Genomic DNA, 13,518 nt, shown 5'->3' with positions numbered 1-13,518 from the left:
ATTGTGTACACTGAAGGATTTCACCCAGCAACCTTCAGCTCTCCCTGATGTTTGAAAGATGTGGATAAAACATGCTGAACATTGCACGAACAACAAAGTTATCTATTGTAATATTTAAAAATTTTTTTTTTTTTTCATAAAGTTTATGTGATGCCTTAGCATAGTAACTGTTGCTGAAAGTGGAGAGATGTTTCATTTCATGAGTCGCAATGCAGTTGATGTTACTTCTTCCTCCTTCTTATAAGCTAGGCAGTCTTAGGAACAAATAACATTGCATGCTTGGGAAGTGAAAGCTAACTGCCACTTCATACCAGGGCATCTATCCTAGTATCAAGCAATGGTCCCATTTTTTTAACATGCGCGATGCATATTCTCTATTTCCTTTCATCCAGACTCCTCTCTAGCACCCATCTTTCATTTTAGATAGATCCTCTTTTGCAGTATCGTATCTATGTGCCGTCTGCTTTCTACAAAGACTGTGTTCACACTAGCTAAAAGTATATTGATTTTGTGCCTGTTCTTTTACACTAGTACTACTACACGAAGACTATTACACTTTACTGGGAACACACTAATTAGAACTGGATGGAATTTTTTTAAATCAGATATCATTCATTCAGATTTCTTTTTCATCAGGAAGCAGCTTCAGCAAAACCAAATTGCTTGGAGGACTGATTTCAATTAATCTTCTATTGAAAAACAATTAAAAGTTTTGAAATTGTTGAAAAATCACTTTTGTTGACTTTCCCAGATAATAGTATTTCATTTTTGGCTAGACTGAACTTCTGTTTAGGCATCTCAGTTAATGACACAGTATATATAAACTGGAAAAAGATAGAAATCTAAATTAAATATTTCAAAAAGATGAAGCAAAATGAGTTGAAGTAATTTCCTTTCCTGTGCAGCCTTCCTTTTTCTATATTAAAAGAAGAAAGCACTTCTTAGGTGTGTTTGCATTGGTTCTCCATAGTATTCATTTACAGACTTGTTTAAAAACTCAGTGTAGTTCTTATTGCTGGTGTCAAGGCCTCCTGTGATAAAATTTAGGCATGTTAAATCCTTCTGTCCCCTTACTTCCTTTGGCAGCAAATAGCAAAGATTCAAAGACTTTATTGTCAGTGAAATTATACCAGTATTTAGATGGTTTGAAAGAAGTGGTGCTTTCTGTTGTTGTGCAAAAGAACTAAACAAACTAAACATTTATAGAGTTTAAGCAGTCTTTGCAGTTCTCAGCTGCGAAGTCAAAGGACTTGCCTTATTTTCTTCTTTTTCTCACTGAAAAGAAAGGAAGAGATAAAATGACAAGCTGAAGTGCCTATTTGTTGATGGTTCAATTTTCTTGCTATGCTAAAAAAAAAAAAAAGAGGGGAGTTGTGGATCTTGGGGGGTCTTGTGGCAAGAAGCCTTTTAAAATTAAGTTAAATTACATTCTTTGAAATGTGACCTTTGGCAAAATGTTTTGGTCCTTCTCATCCCCTTTCCATTCCTTCTACCTCTCTGCTGTTCCCATTTGTAGGGCACAGCTAATTTAGAGCATCTGCCTCTGAACATTATGAGGTTGTTACCATGAACACTGCTGTGCTGGAGAAAATTTCTGTGTAAAAGCAGAATCCTTCATTGGTTTGACGGAGACTGCAAGTAGTCTGTGCCAGACCAGACGGTGTTCTCATCAAGCAGCAAGACAGCCGAAACTTTGCAAAACCGGTTTGCTGCAAATATATCTGTAGGGAGTTTAACGGATGACAAACCCAGGAGCGGGTGGGCCAGAGATTGTCACTGACATTACAGCTAGATTTTAAGAATGAAAGCTATATCAGAGTTGAGTAGATAAGGAGAGACAGCGGAAAGACATCTAAATAGCTTCAAAAAATTATGAGAAAGAAGGCAGTTGGGGTTAGGAGCCTACACTAGCTCCCAGGGGAGGCTGCTAGTTAACTGGGGATCTGCTGAGATATTCACAGAAAAAAAGTGTGGAGTATTCGGTTGGGAGGGAGAGGTAGCATCCTCATGGCAGTATTTTTCTGTTTGATTGATTATAGTAATAAAGAGAAGACTAAGGAAGACAGTCCTGGCATAAAGGTTACTTTTGCACTTTGCAAATTACATTTAAACATAGAGGCAAAGTTGATGCATACCCAAAGGGGCACCACAGTTTTGGAAGCACATTAACGGTCATGTACATTTGCTGTGGTGAGTCATCATGCTGCTGAGGATGGCTATGAAGCCAGGATGAATCCAGGTTCTTCTTTCTGATACACAGAGAAAACAAAGCCATGGGATGGAGACCGGTTTGAGAAGTGGGCCCGTGTGCACCTCATGAAATACAAGGCCAAATACAAGGTCCTGCACATGGGCTGGGGCAGCCCCCATTATCAATACAGGGTGGGAGATGAAGGGATTGAGAGTAGGCCTGCTGAGAAGGACTTAGGGGTACTGATGGATGAAAAACTGGACGTGAGCTGGCAACCTGTGCTGGCAGCCCAGAAAGCCAACTGTATCCTGGGCTGCACCAAAAGAAGCCTGGCCAGCAGGGCGAGGGAGGTGACTCTGCCCCTCTCCTCTGCTCTGGTGAGACCCCACCTGGAGTACTGTGTTCAGGTCTGGAGTCCTCAGCACAGGAAAGACACGGACCTGTTGGAGCGGGTCCAGAGGAGGGCCACAAAGATGATCAGAGGGCTGGAACACCTCTCCTATGCAGACAGACTGAGAGACTTCTTGTTGTTCAGCCTGGAGGAGGCTCAGGGAGACCTCATTGCGGCCTTTCAGTACTAAAAGGAGGCCTACAAGAAAGATGGGGACAAACTATTTAGCAGGCCCTTTTTGCGATATGACAAGGTGTAATAGCCTTAAACTAAGAAGTGAGGATTTAGACTAGATATAAATAAGAAATTTTTTACAGTAAGGGTGGTGAAACACTGGCACAGGTTGCCCAGAGAGGTGGTAGATGCCCCATCCCTGTAAACAGTCAAGGTCAGGTTAGACTGGGCTCTGAGCAGCCTGATCTAGTTGAAGATGGTCCCTGCTCATTGCAGGGGGGTTTGGACCAGATAACCTTTAAAAGTCCCTTCCAATACAAGCTATTCTTTGTTTCTATGATTGTATGATTCTATGATTCTAAGAGTCTGACTTGTTTGTATTCCAGAGCCATTTCATAGACTACATCACTGACATTTGAGCAGCCTCAGCGTGTTGAAGAGATTAGCTAAAAGGAGTTTTGGAAAGCTGGAGTGTAGTAATTGTTTTCCCAAAGCACGGACAGCAGGTACCACAGAGCTGCAGAAGTGGAGTATCCACCTGAATGCTTTATGGTTCCTTCATGGTGTTTTTTGTGAAGAATGATTGAGCCCATCCCCTTTTATAGATCACTTCAAGACCTCTGGGGTTTCACTTTTTACCTAAAGAAAAAAATCTCCAAGGTGAACTGCCTAGAGGCTGATACCGTTTACAAAGTTCTTCCCAGAATCTGAAGGAAACCGAAACCTGAACTTTACAGAAGTATTTAAAAATCTCATAAAGTTCCATACATTGGGCCGTGTTATCCATGGTATTTTTTTTTCATAAAGCAAACTACCCATTGTTGCTATGCAGTTGTTTGCTAAGCTGTGTCTATTCTTACTGTATATATTCTTCCAGAGAAGTTTTAAAAGTTTTGAAAAGGTGAGTTTCCATTATGTACTTTTCTGGTGCTATCATAGCACCGGATGAAATTACTATGCTCAAGACAGCCACAATGCAACCCAATAAAGAAGTCCAACCTACAGATAGACACTAAACCTAGTAACCCAATCACCTGATGCCTATGGGGAGGTTTTAACTTCAATGTGGATCCACAAGGTTATGATCTGAAAAATATAGGTGCCAGTCCCACAGTTCTAAACATAGAGGGCAGTCAGAGCAGTCCCATTAAAGTCAATACATATAAGCTTAGGTAAGTCTAAGGCGGTTAGATTTATGCGATATATTTTTATTTATGGTTGTTTCTTTTTGTGTCTTTTGTTTCATTTATTTGTTTGTCTGAGATATCGTGTTTCTACCAAGTCCAATTATTTGTGTGTGTTTCTTTTTCTGCCACAGTTCTATCCTCTCTGGATTTGATCTTCTGCAAGTCTATACAGTTTTATTCCTTTCCTATCTGGGAAAAAAACCCAACGGTGGCTTAGAACCACAAGACAGTCATTATGTATGTAGTGTACCACTTTCTTTCGTATTTATAGTAGTTATGGTGGTAAATAATACTTTATTTCTCCTTAGTATTCAGGGAGCAGAGAGGATGAGACCAGAGTGACAACCCTGGATGATGGCAGATCAGAGGATAGATATCAGATTTCTTATGTTTCACTCTAGTTCTCTGTTAAGCCCATGAGTCCATAGCAAACTCGCAGATCTTTGATTCAGGACTGAAGAGATTAAGTGCAAAATTCCAATATCTTTATTCCTGCTGGACAGCATCTTGCTGAATTAGACTGTTTCTGAGTAAGAAGCCAGTTGGCATGTGATATGAATAAAGCTAACACGTCCACCCTTCAAGGTCTGAATGCATGATTCTACAATTTAATGCTTTAATTTGGATAAAACTAGTGAAAACCAGCAAAGTCGAGTTATATTTCAGATACAGACCCTGATTAGGAACACCAGTATGTTTTCTCTTGCAGTAAAACGTGTGAAATGTAAAAATTCCCAAGTGGTCGGAAGCACAAAAATGTTATTTCTTGTTTGCTTTATTTGTTACGTGAGATGGTGCAATTTAGAATAGACTGTGCCGTGCCTCGGTGTAACAGAAGCTTTGTCCCCACACCCCATTCCTCCATGCATCTTCTTCACACCCCTATTATGTATTTCATAACGTACCTTGAGATAATTTCAAGCTCCCGTTGATCTGAGATGAGTTAGACAAGCTAAAGTGATGATGAAGCAGGCAGGTGAAATTACCAGCATATGAGAACGAATATGAAAACTTGCTCATGCAAAGATATTCATGTCTCCCCATTCATAGAGACAATGCAGCAAACATAAAAATCTGTAGTTTGTTTTTCACAGAAAGCACAGACCTTTGTGCAGCAAAAATAAATTATCATTTCTATTTAACCCCCTTGTCCAGGTGACCCTTGTTTCACACTGCTAAAATAACAGCAGGCTGACTTAAAAAACATCAAAAGGCTCCTGTAAATCTTCGTTGCCCCAATTAATATTTTTTAGTAACTGCAAAACAAAAGGTAAATTGTTACAATTACATGCAAATATTTGTGCTTTCTTATCCAGTGCCACTCTGCAGCAGGATAAAGCACTCGGGTATAGTTAAATGTGATGACAGAGTTAATTTTCACACATACTCTCTAGTATGTATGTCAAAGATGGCAGTGTCCACCTGAGTGCCAGCCGATCTGTCACACCTGACACCAAAGGCTCTACTTTGGCCTCAACAGTCGAATTTGAATGTTTTTATTGAGACCTGCCTGCCTCATTTTTGTGGTTTTGGTGTGCTGATGTGTGTGCTCATTGGAAATGTTTTATGGCTTTGTACCGGGTGGCAGTTGTGTTTATTTCCATGCTTGCTACAAGAAAACGTTGTCCCCATTTATTTACTTTTATCGCACCTCACCTGCCACGTGTTCCGTTTTCTGCCACAACATCCTATACTGTCTTAGTTTCCTGGCTTTTTGTGCGACTATAAAAATAGTTCAAAAATGAGGTTTCTCGGTTTTCACATTACCTTTCTCCTTCCTCCTATGCTATTTTTAGTGAAAGCTATATGCTGCAGGAAGGAGGAAAAGAAATTGAGGAGAACATTTGGTTTTCTGTTTTCAAAAATGGACACCAAGAGCTCTTTAAAACATCAAAACGGAATGAAAAGGCAATCTGCCTTTGGAGAAGGAGGTTTATTACACTGGGAAAAAATTGTCTTATGCAATTTTCTGTAGCGTAATTCCATGCTAAAGTCCAAATTGCCTGCTGATGTTTTAGTTAGATAATCCTACAAATGCTTAACAACTGATCTGACTGCTCGAGTAGGTTTGATTCAAACATATTAAAATGGTCTGTAGGTCTCTTGGCCTGGCAGTTGGGCAAGTGAAAGAAAACTTGTTTCTGTGTGTCTCTAGTCATTTGTTCTGCCCTCAACTGTGGCTTTTTTGCTGCCTGCTATGCAGATTACTCCTAGAATAAGATCCAGATCACAGAGTTAGGTACGAATTATCAAAAAAGTCAAGCTGCCCCAAGGTCAGTGCTTGGTTAGGAGATATAATAAAATGAGCAATCGACCTACTCTGCTTGGATTTGATCCGAAAGTGAAGTTTCAGTTCAAAACCTGAGAACAGAAGGCACATATTAGAAATATTTTCTCTTTTCTAGCACTTTCTACTGGTACCTGATTTACATTCTAAAGTTAAGACTGGCTAAACACTGTGTTAAAATACCAAAATCAAAAATTGATTATGAAGTCTGCTGGTTGATACATGGTTTTTGGATTATGCTCCATGGTAGTTGTCCTCCAGAAACTGCAGCACTGAACCAAATAATTCAGTGTTGTTAATTCAGAGAAAAAAAAAAAAAAAGTTGAGTGCATACGTATGTGCCTACCGGGAATATGCACTCAGCTTTGCTACTGGCTGAACCCAGGGACATGAAGCCACGTCTACTGGGATACTGGATTCAGCAACCTATACTGTAACTGACTGCTTCCCTTTCAGGTAAGAGCATATAAAATCATATTAAAAAGTATCCTACTGTATGCCAACCCCCCCATGTCAGTCTTGCTCAAGGTCAAGAAATTTTATTAAAAATTTATTAGAAATATTCAGCAGGATTTACTAGATTTGCATCTCAGTATAGTTCATTCCATATAATTAAATAAGAATAATTACAGCTATAAATCATTTTATTAGTTCCTCTGCACACCAGCCAGTGTATGGCACATTATTAACATCTGTTTTACAGAGATAGCTCATGTCCAGGTTTGCTGGTGGGTTTTTTGTTGTTATTGGTTTGGGTTTTTTTTTCTCTATGTATTTAATTCTAAGTATTTTTCTTTTCTGGTTTCTTAGCTGAACTGTAAGATAACCCAGTTTGCTGCTTATGAATCTTGTGTTACTAACCCAGTCAAATCTTCTGGTTTAGCCACCATCCATATCCTAGTCAGAATACTACTATTTGCTTTGGTTTTTAAGTAGTATAGAAATCTGTCTCTTTTGTATGTCTCACCAAAATATGGACTTAATGAGTCTGGGATAAAGCAGCAGAGAGCTGTGAGACCCTGTGGCTCCAAAATTGGTGCCGCAAGCCCAGGAGATGAGTTTGAATCTCTGCAAAGGCACGTGTAACCCTACAGACTTTTCTCTCTTCTGCAGGCAACAGAGATCAGGCATCTCTTCATTGCAACACTACTAATTTATAAAATTGAAAGCCTAAAGGTTTTTATTCTATATCCTAGAAAAGTTTACGGATTTTTGGCCCTGTGTAATCTCATTTTCCAGGACTGTGAGATGCTGTGGAGAGATGTGCTTGCTGTCCTGGGCCAACCTACACCTGGTGGGAGATGTAACTCCTCTTCTACACTTCTTGAAATCCTTTTTCTTAGTGCATTAATGTTTTTCAGCCTATGCAATAATAACACACTGCTTCCAGCTCAGCTGCATTGCGTCTTTTGAGAATGAGTAGTGTAAGTAACTTCCTCTGTCTCTCTCCAGACAGCTAAAGAGAGAAAATTACTTTGGGGAGCAGGCACTATTATTTAGACCGAAACTCCTGAAAAAAGGATTAGCATCTGAGCTATTTGTGACCATGTGTGTTCACAGTCTTCTGTGAATAGCAAAAAAACCCCTTGTACCACACATGGAAGATACCAGAATGCTTAATTACTAATTTCTTTAGTCTTCTGCATAGCTTTCCTCTAAAGATCCTTAAATCCACTGCTGCTATGGTGCTATGGCTAGACAGAGGACTCAATATGATAGATGTTATGCAAAAGTTTCTGATAGTTATCTTCCTGTTAAAATGTTTTAACTCTTAGAAAAAGTGAAACCTTTCCCTTATCCAAAATTTTCTATGATAAAAATCTGTGAGCATTTCTCATTGTACTTATAAAGAACTTATGATATATGATACTTTGAAGCAAAAGATTTTAAAAGTTCCTTTTTTCAAAATCAGACGCACTTCATCAATTGAAATTTTTTTTTTCCATTTCAGTGCTCAAATAGTGATATTTTATTAATTTGGGGATTTTTAAAAACTGTTTTCTAATTTTTAAAGGCTAGCCAAGTTCTAATGAGGTCTAAGGTCTTTGTGTTCTTTTTACTACCATACATCTGCAGCTTCTATATTGAAGATGCATAATGTGTAAATAAAGTCGAGGATGACCTTCATCTCAGAGAATTTGGTGCATAATGCCAGTGCCTTCCATGGAACAACATCATCTCAGGAAGAAGGCTTGGGAACAGAGAGGAAAGAAATCTAGAGCCAGAAGATGTTCTTACAGAACAGGCTGTCATAGATGGAAATAGACAAGCACAAGCCCTTGTGCCCAACACTGGTAACTGAGTTTCTTGCATCAATTAAATCCAAAAGAAAAAACCCCACTTGTTAGCATAAGTATTGACATAGCTTAATTTCTGCAAGTGTTCTGTATTTGAGGAAGGGAGATGTCCTTCAGACAGAAGGGCAAACCCAACAAGAGTGGAAATTGATTTTAAAAGGACGGAGAAAGACACTCCATCTTCAGTAGTTGAAATGGTGCATAAGATTTTGAGTTTTCCATGGTAATTATTCAACTGTAACCTTCTCGATGCCTTGTCACTTCTTAATTTATTCTGCATTGTAAACACCTGCAGGCACAGATGGCTGATCTATTCTCTAAAGCTTTGGCTATTTTGCAGTGCTAAAATGAAGTAGGGCATCGGTGCAATACAGATTAGGTTTATTGTTGAGAACTGATGGTAATATTCACAGTTTCACATGTTCATGGACAGGAGAATGAACCTTTGTGAATTCATCCCAACAAACTGGCTTAGGATCCTTCCCTACGTCCTTTTCATTAGGTTAATACCTTCTCTTGACTGAGTTAAAGCACATTTAATAATTATATGTAACAGACTATGCTGATGAGCTGGCTGAATGACTTCAGAAAAAAATGGGCATTTGCTGCAAATTGCACGTGGAATGAGGACTCAACAATGACTTAGCTGAAGTTCCTTGATTTGGGGTAACAATTTTGTTTTGGGCCGAATTTTGCTTTACATCCTTTCACAACTTCAGGCAAGGCAGCAGGACTCCGGAAGCCTAGGTGCAGATTCTCATGTTATCCCTGATCTCTGTTATATCTTAGTGAATGATGTTTAATGGATACATCACATTTTTCTGATACGTAAAATAAGGGTGAGAAGCTATTTCCGTCATTTGTTGCAGTCAGCCCTTTGAAAGGGCTGAAGTTCATGGAGGATGGGGCTTGGATCTTGACTACTGATAGACATGACCATAACATGGAGAACAGCATTGATTATTATTAGGTTTATCATTGTGCTGATCTCGATCAAATCCCTCTCCATACAGTAAGAATGGAGGCAAAGTGAATGAAAATTGGTGTTTGACCTCTATCAGTCATCTCTTTTGCCTCTTCTCAAGGGATAACTGGATTTCTTGAAAATACTCATCCTCTCCCAGTAGGTACCCACCCATTGGGAAATATGCACTGCACATGTAATACCTGTATTTCAGCATAAATAAAATGGAAGTTTTATAACTACAACAACAAAAAAATGGAAGAAAATTATATTTGCGACAAAAATGCTGCAGAAAGGGACAAGAACATTTGGTTTTTGCATAACATATTCACATTATTTTTATTAAATTACTCAAAACTAGCTGATGGTTTACAAAGGCACTGCAAATAATGTCTTTAATACACAGTAATCATCAAAGTATAAGGGAAAAAATATTGTTTTTTCACTGATTAGAAATATGTTGTGTTTATTATGCTAATTTGGGGATTTCAAATAGAAAAATTGAGGTATCATTTTTCCAGTTCATTAAGATTTGACTTTTGACTACTGTTCTGCAATTGATTAGTTAGTTTAATTATGCCAATACCAAATGTTCTGAATCCCATGCATGCTCTTTTGCATGACCACATGCTATCTATGATAAAATGTGCTTTTGTTAAATGATAATATGAGTTTTTCTAGTGAGACAACTGCTTCATCTGGCTTGAAGTAAGAAATCCACCATTTCTTGTCAACCAAATCTTTTGTGGTATCCTTTAATTAATACCATGAAGGATGCATGTTCTTTGAATGATGTAAATTACATTTAAAGTGAGAATTAGTCTCTACCACATAGCAAGACTTTCACACTCCATTAAGAATAAAATTAGGAATAGCATTTTCTCAGCATAGTCCATGGTCATTATAAAACCATCCATGGAGATCAAGTATTGTGGTTGTTATTGAAATATATCATTATAACAAGGGTAATGATTGCAGTATTCATTCAGCTGTAGTCATCAGTTGCTCTTTTTTGCTCTGATTTGAGAAGGAAAAATCTGCAATTAGAAAGCCACAAATTTGCAGAAAGTAAGTGCATTTATTTTCTGTCACTTCTGCGCTTTAGAACTTCATGCCATATTTATCAGAAGTCCAAGAAAGAGGAAGAATAACCACAATTTTATTTTATAAAAGAAATAAATGCTAATCCAACTGCTACATAAGCTAATATAAGGGATCCAACACGTGGACTTAGATGTTAAATGAAATAATCTAAGCATTTGACTAATCTTTAGCTACAGGGGGCTCTTGCTCTCTTTCTCTCTCTTCCCCTTCTTCCACTTCTTATTCTCAGAGTGTGACTAACATAATGAGACGACTCCATGTCTTTAAAGACAAAGCCATTCTTGGTCAAGGCTGTCACTGCCTTTGGGCTCGCTGCACACACTGGCCTGTGCCTTGCCCTTTGCTGGTGATTCCACTTTCCCTAGCTATGTGGCCAGAGATCTCTGACAAAAATAGTCATCTGACCTCTGATGCTGAGCTCTCCCTCTTTGGTCTGTTCACCAAGTTCAGCAACAGGACTGGCTGAAACACATCTCAATCCTGTTTCCAGCCCATTGGTTCTTCAGATAACATGTTTCTAGATCATGAATCAGCAATCTACCTCTGCCCTGTTATTTAAAGTGACCTTCTCCTGGAACACTGTCCTCCTATCTGTTGTTGATCACTGTGCCTTCCACATTTTGCTACACAAGCCTTTCTAGTAGTTGTGCTTCCTGATTACTCTCCTGTCTCTTCCCACTTTCAGATACGTATGGACTTGCTTGCAGTGCCAAGACCTGAGTGTGCTATGGATGTAAGATTCACTGCCCTTTAAACTTAACAAAGCACAGAGAGCACAGTGTCTGGTGTGGATTTAGTGGATACTAACGTGGTTGCAGCAACACTAACTTTTCTGTTTTGCTGGAAGGGTCAGTGCACTTGGTCCTGACTGTGTGCTGCAGAAGTGGCTCCAGGGCTCTCTTCTTATCAAATGCAGCTGCATCTATTCCAGAAGCTAGCTGTGCTCAGCAGAAAAAGGTGATAATCTCTAGTGACACTTCTAACGATCTGGCTAGGCAGCAGTATGGGCACTTATACTGCCTACCCCAGCTCATCCCGCTCAGGGCTGTGCAGGGCTCTTCTATGGCTCTCGTGAGTGTATTGAAGCCTAATCTGGTTAGTAGTGACAGCACAGTTCTAGTACTCATTTCGCTGGCCTGGTCTTTAAAATATATACTGGTTGTGTTGCAGGGCAGCTAAAGCTCTGGAACTTAAAGACTGATTTGCACAAACACCAATGATTGAATTGGGCGGTTGACTTATACTATTTTTTTATTACATAAAACAATATTCCAGTTGCTATTGCTGAGAGCTGTTAAATTATTATTCCCAAAATAATATATAACTTTGCACCTACAAAGATAATATCCAGCCACACAAGGACAAACCATGCTGTATTATGCACTAAGGAAAGACCATCTTTCTATTCATCAGCAATTCAGTGTGGCAACACCAGGGAAGTCATGTTCCCATGCACTCTTTGAGATACCCATGGAAGATACCCACTCTGATCATGGTGGGCAACCTTCACTGGAGTAGGGTACTCTCCTACCAGGGTCCGCATGTGTAGCTTTGGTCACATAGTGAAATTAGTGTCCTTGTTTTCTCTCTTGATTAGCAGTTGGGTTCACTGATTGGTCTCCTTGGCATCTTCAGAAGAACTTTCCGAAAATTAATCTGGCAAAGCTTGAGCTTATATTGGATATCTCCGATCTGATCTCATGGATCACCTAATCGGATGTTTCCTCGTTCATCTTGATGTGATTTTATCCAATCATCACCAGTCTCTTGCAGACCATGCCTTTCTGCTGTTTCTTTTGACCAATCACCTTCAAGGTCAATAGTTTCTGTTTTTATTATACAAATCACCTTACAACCCAACAGTTATTTTTATTTGTACTCTCATAATCTTAAACTTGTAGTTTACTTATCTGTCTCCTCTATATGTTGTCATTGACAAGTAGGGAAGTCCGGTTCAGACCATCAAAAAACTCTGTCTCCTCCATAACTTGATAATTTTAAAAATGTTTAAACTGAACATACATTATCAATCATACAAACTCTGCTTGTATGTCCTGATTCAGAAAAAATATTTATGGGTCATCTTCACTTCAAACTCCTGCCAAAATTCCTTGGGATGTCAATCAAGTGTAGATGCACTAACTGTGCACACTCCTGGCACAGGGTTTTTGCAAGCTTTTTAGGATGCTGTGTTTTTCTCTTCCACGATGCCAGCTTCTTTGCTCTACAGAAGCATTCTTCCTTATTGCACTGGTCTTCAAACTAATCTGTCTCCGAGTTGAACTCTCCTGCCCTAGTGAATGCATAATAGAAAGGCATCTTATAGATTTTGGGTAGTTATACCAACCAGAAATGGGTGAAATCAGTATTGTTGATACAACATCTGGGGTTTCTGCATAATGGAGAGATGTTGCTGAGATTTCATTTCCTACAATACAATTAATAGTCTTGAACATATGCTTTATGGGGACATTTCCAACAACCTTTTCTAGATAACAGGGATGTTTAGAAGATGTTCTCGTTATGCCTGCATTGAGCTATGGTGCAAGTGCAATTTTTAGAGGTCAGATCTGGTGGGAAATGTTTCACTTGTTTTTTATAGCAGTGTTTACTAGTATTTCCCATCAAATAGGAAATTAAAGGCACCAAAGCCATGACTGCATTTAATTATTCTCTCTCTAAACCAAACAAATCCAGAGTGCGAACCACGCATATGTGTACATATATTTAATAGCAGAGGATTCACATATCAAGGGTTATGCCATTTTCTCTGTTGCTGTCAGGGCTTGAATGGGGACTGGATATGATTTTAGGTTTTCTGTTGGAGGAGGGTCCTGAAAAATATCCCCCAGATAAAAACCGGAAAACCTATGTTATACAGAAAGTCGTCCTAGTTGATTGCAATTGTTCTTTCTGGCTTGGC

The sequence above is a fragment of the Numenius arquata genome, chromosome 8 (assembly GCF_964106895.1).
Source record: "Numenius arquata chromosome 8, bNumArq3.hap1.1, whole genome shotgun sequence".
Classification (NCBI taxonomy): Eukaryota; Metazoa; Chordata; class Aves; order Charadriiformes; family Scolopacidae; genus Numenius; species Numenius arquata.
The sequence above is the reverse complement of the archived record's forward strand: the minus strand, read 5'-3'. Positions refer to the sequence as shown.